Source organism: Populus trichocarpa, chromosome 16 (assembly GCF_000002775.5).
Source record: "Populus trichocarpa isolate Nisqually-1 chromosome 16, P.trichocarpa_v4.1, whole genome shotgun sequence".
Classification (NCBI taxonomy): domain Eukaryota; kingdom Viridiplantae; phylum Streptophyta; class Magnoliopsida; order Malpighiales; family Salicaceae; genus Populus; species Populus trichocarpa.
The window spans coordinates 12,111,775-12,117,774 of NC_037300.2; positions in this window are offsets into that span (position 1 = coordinate 12,111,775).

A 6,000-nucleotide genomic window follows, 5' to 3' on the forward strand; every position below is an offset into this window, starting at 1 on the left:
TAAAACATTTAATTCTTTTTATCTTTTTGGTTTTAAACATTCAAAAACATATATAAAAAAATACAAACATACACATCTTTTTTTACTATATTTTACTCATACACCCACAATTACCAATTTACAAATCACTAAAATTCAAAATAATCCAAACACATTAAAAACCTATAATTTACAAAATAGACCCCTAAAATTCAAGAACGAAGCTTCTGAGTTGCAGGAACAGTGCTGGGAAGCTTCTAGGAGGTGGAGGAGCCGTGACAACACATCTTCTCCACGCGCCACCATTTCTATCGGCATGTAGGACCATGCACCACTGTTGTTAGAGAAGCAAAACCAACGGGATCTGAAATGACTCTTTCACCTCTTCCCTTCCTTGTCGGCTGCGTACCTCCACGTTCTGCGAGAAGGGAATCTGGCCTTCTAAAGCTTTGGTCCCCTTTTCCTTTCTTTCTCCCTAGGTCGATGACAAGCTTGATCTTTTCTTGCAAAGCAAAGAAAAAAAATCCACGTAAATTGTTGATTTTAATTTTTTTTAGATTTGTTTTAGATTTTTGTTTAAGCTTTCTATTTCAATCTTTCTCTTCACCTGTTTCCATCAATCTGAGCTACTGTTAGCAGCGAAGAGGAAGGGATGATGTTGTGAAGGGTGTTGGTTGGTTTTCGTGTTGATGGTGGCTGGCTTCGATGGTGAAGGATGCTGGAGTTTTGTGGTGGGTCTGGTCAGTTAGAATGATGGTTGAGATTGGGTTGTTGTGATGGTGGCATGATGGTAGGGTTAGGAGAATAGGGATGACAATTGTGTTTGTCTTGGCAATATAGAAGGAAGTGAGGGGGTTGTGGGGCGTCTGAAGTGAGTCTAGTACAAGAGATGGTGTGTGGCCTAAAAGAAAGTAATGAACTCAAGGCCAGAAGAATAGGGTGTTGGTCGGGGATGATAAAGGAGATTGGGGGAACGACTGATTCTAAAAGGCTAGAGATTTAATGGCGGGTCTGGTCAACGAATGACTTTGGAGGTTAAGGTTTGTTTTTCTTGTGTGTGGGTCGGAGTTTTGGGTGTCGGTGTTAATGGTGTGAAGGAGAAAGAAAGGGAAGTGAGGGTGAATGTTTTGGTTAGGGAGAATAGTGGATGTTGTGTAAATGGAGGTCTGTGGGTAGAGAATTAAAGGGGTCGGCTATCTTTAGGGCTAACTCGAGAGGAAAAAGAAAGAAAGAAAAAAAAGGAGGGGCGATGGCTAGGCAAAAAAAAAAGGTTAGGTTTTTTTAAGGTTTTTGTTTTGCTCTCGCTCCCATAATTTCTCCCTTTTTTTTGTGTGTTTTAGGTATCTATTTATAAGGAAAAAAGTTTTTTATTTTTAATTGCTAGGTCCCCAAGCAAACTTGTTGACCAAGCAACCCGAAAAGCAAATTGGTCCTTCAACTTCTTTCTTTTCATATTTGATCCCTTGCAAATTTTGATTTTTCTTATTTTTTTGTATATTGATTTTTTTTTTTAAAAAGAGTAACTTCAACATTGACTTAAAAAGCACGTTAACAACTGAATGAGTGGTAAAAAGATGATGCAAGTGACGCAAAGGCGTCAAAATCATATTTTTTGGATTTTTTTTGTTTTTTACTATTTTTGGTTTTTTTTCTAAAATTTATCAAAAATTGGATAAAAAATTGGATAGCAACATTTACAATGGGTTTTGTGTTTTAGTTACAAGGCCCATCATATAAGAGGTTTGACCCATATTAAAGTGCCTTGCTTAACAAAGGTAGACATTCCAACATTTTTAATAAAATAGTTTTTTTTAATAAAAATCATTAAGACTTTGTTTTTCAAATAAAAAGCATCAGTCATTAGTTTGTTACTCACCTATGATGTCTAAAGTAAAGAGTCGTCATATGTCGTTATCTTTGGTATCGATTGAGGGTAGCACACTCATTATACTTTGATTTTCAAAATGCATAACTTTCTCAATCAAATAACCATTAATTATTTCTAAAGTAAATGAATCTTCATTGGTCATTACTTTTAGAGGTTGATTAGGGGTAACAAGGTAGTTCATTTATTTGTGATGTAAACTTCACTTCTTTTCAAATAATGATGTTTGCAATAATGATAATAACTATAGTAAAGAACGTTTTTTCTTTAAACAATTGTCCATCGACAATGTTTATGTATAAATGAGTCATCATAAAATGATATGTATAGGCATTGATTGAGGGCAATATTTTAAGAAAATGAAACAATAAGTATGATTGTTAATATAACAATACGCTTCAGGATAAATAGACCATCATAGGTCATTATCTTGAAACTAAGTAACTTTTAGTCCCAATAATAGATGTCTATTTTTAGATACCTCTAGATCTTTCCTTCAGATATATGAACCATCAACTATCACTATTTGAATATGAAGAATGAAGGTACAAAAATAATTCAGAAAAGATTGGGTTTGATTCCCTATATAGGATAGATGAACCTTAGTGAGATAAACCATCACAACCATAAGTTTAGGTTGGGTCAACCTGATCCTATATAGGCCCATCTCGTTATTCACTAATGATGTTTGAAATATTGTCACTGGTCATAAATCTTGATCGGGAATAAACAATCCTTATATGGTTATATCAACTCACTAATCATTTTTAGAATAAATAAGCCATCATAGGTTGTAATTCTGGTAGCAACCAGGAATGAAGAAATCATTTGAACCTTATATAGGATAAATTTTGGCCTAACCAGCCCCTCTTTTTCATTGGGTTTAATTCCCTATATTAAACCCATATTTAACCATAAATATCCATGCACCAATGTAGATAGACCCTCAATATATAGGCAGATAGACATAATAGGAATAAAAGAAAAATAACAATACAACTTATCTCAAGTAAAATGTTTTAAGGTGATAATATTTTTTTTTTAGCATAATCAGTCCCTTGCCTAGAACTTTAAAAGACTAGTTAGGGTTCTTTATGACCATAATACTAGGTGGATAACCCTTTATATCTCATACATCTTTCATACCTTTTCCCCTTCTTAATAAAACTAAAAAAAGAGTATTCGTCGCAATATCGGGTATGACAAGTACAACAAACTGCTAAAATTCTAAAGTGTAAACCTCATTGAAACATTTCATCGAATATCAAATATTCATTTCTAACACCAGCTAAAAAAATGATCCCCCTATTTTTTCAAACAACTTAAGGAAAAACTAAACATGTGAGCTGATCACGAAACAAAAAAAAATAGAACTTCCTTTTCTTTTTGTTTTGTTTGAGAAATGCTATAGGAAATATAAATTTGTTTTTCTTGGCTTAGTTTTATAGAGAAAACAAAAAGGAAGAAGATAACTACTATGAAATTTAAAAATAATTGCTTACAAATTAGAAGAAAGATGATAAAGTGGATGATAGTGGTGGCCTTACTATCCCTCTTTCTAGCCCTTTCTCTCTATAGCTTCCTTTTTTTTATACGAGTTCCTTCAACTCTTAATCTTTTAGTAATTTTGTTTAGAGAAAAAAAGGTGATTGAAAGATGGGATGATGGCTACATATATACAGAAAGACAAGGGAAACATTGTGGAGGGGTTATCATGTCCCAAAGAAAAACTAAAGCTTAGAAAAATCCTAAAAGCCTCAAGGATCACATCAAATATTCTACATTGTTGAGGGGTTATCATGTCCCAAAGAAAAACTAAAGCTTAGAAAAATCCTAAAAGCCTCAAGGACCACATCAAATATTCTTACATGGTGTTAGCTAAAAAAGAATGAGAAATTATAAAGATAAAATCAAGAACACCATTTTGTTTATTTTAGCCAAATTGCCTACTCAATAAGTGAAAAAGAATCAAGATTTTGCTGTATTAAACAAGATGCATATGATATACAAGAGACTTAAGATCAAATTCGAAGACCCTAAACCCCATATACATTCAAAGGGACTAATAAATCTCTCACCAAGCTCAATCAATAATAAAGATCATAATATTAATGATGCAACCTAAACTAACTAGAGTAGGATTCAAAGGAAATAAGAAGACATGATATCACAAAAAAGACCAAACAAAACCCTAGTTGAATTGTTATTTCTTAATAAAATTAATCTTCCAATAAATATCTCAAAAATATAAGAATCATAGTATCCTAAATAGGCTTGTCACCTATATCATCTAGAAAAATTCTAAGCAAATAGGAGAAAAAAAAGTCAAAATTGAAATTAAATAGGAAATTACTAAAATATAAAAAAAACAAACAATTTATAATTCTACTTTAAGGGCCTTCCTAGCCTCAACTAGAAAAATCTAATCACAATCTAATGGTTAAATGGAAAGTTATGGTCAATTTTGTTAGAAAAGTTGTTTGGAAAGTTAAAACATCATCTTAGGCTTGAACTTGACAATCTGATCCATTTATGCATTTAATAGGCCTTCTTACACAATCTAGATACAATATATTAATATTCGATTCTTCAAAGTCTCTAAATACTCTTGCATCAACTAAGAATATTATACAAATCTTGATGAGAGATGCTTCAAATAGGAACAAGTTCTTTAAATTGTTCCTCAAATCCCAAACAAAGAGTTTAATTTTCTTTTAAAGTGCTCTTTCATGCATAAGTGGATGCAAACCTAAAAATGCCCATCTTATGTGATTTATACCAAAATGTTGCTAATTTAAGTTAAAAAGAAAAAAGAGTAAAAATTATTTACCCAAATCACATGTGATCATTAAATAAATAAAGAGAGTTATTAAATATATCAAAAGAATCATATAACATCTTTAACACTCATCATAAAATTATCCAACCTAATTTTAATAGTTTTTGACTTATTAAAGAGTCATTATTATTTGTTGAGTTATTCTAGCCTTGCAAATATTACTCGGTATATAGAGTTAATTATTCATGGTATCTGCGCTTCACGATGGACCAATTTAGAGGTTAATTTTAACATAAAAAAATATGTAGGCATTGTTAAAGTTTTCTTCTAATAAAAAAAATAAAAATTTAATAAAAATTTGATGCTTTTATTTAATAAAATTAACCAATAATCATATGCATAAATATATGACTAAACCAGAAAGCAGAGATAGATGTAATTAAATAAACATAATATAGTGCCACACCATGGTATTTATTTATTTTTATTTAGTTATATGCCAATATTTTTTTAGAAAAAGTAAAAGTTAAAATTAAATCAACACAAAATAATGAGATAACATATTTCCTTTCCTTTTTATTAATTTGACGTGACCCAACGACATGACTTGAATTTTAAATACAACCATATTGGAGTTGGCTTGATGTGACCGCTCAACCTAATGGTTTTAACCAGAACTTGATCAACTTGTTTGAAACTTGATTTGACTAAAATTGTGACCGCTCAACCTAATGGTTCCAACCAGAACTCGGTCATCTTGTTTGAAACTTGATTTAACTAAAAATAATTCAAGGCATCACCATTTTGTTTTTTTGAATTTTGAGATGACAATGTTTTGATCGACACGGGTTAACCTGAGTCAATTCTCCAAATCCATCACATAGGTCATGGATCCAATTGGGTTTTATAACTTTGTTTTTGGAGAACAAATCTTTTTATTTAACTATACGATTGAAAAATAGACACGGGAAGGAAAGAAATTGAATAAAATTTAAGAAAACAAATAGCATGAAGTGCTGTATAAAAGAATGCTAGTTAATTTTAAAAATATTTGCTATAATCTTATTAAAAACAAAGTAAATAAATAACAATACTTTATTAAATAATATCCCAAATATATTTTTAATTAATTTATTTAAATGAATTTCAGTTAAAAAATCTCAAGACCTGGATTGAGTTAAAATAAAAAGAATATTGGAAAGAGAATCATTTAACCTTTTTTTTTTTAATATCGAGACAATGATGTTTTGGATTGAAACAAGTCAATCTAGTTAACCAATGAAACTCATGATCCAAGTTATGAACTTGCTTGAGTTTGCTAAATTGTTTTCAGAATTCACCTTTCATTTAATTACAT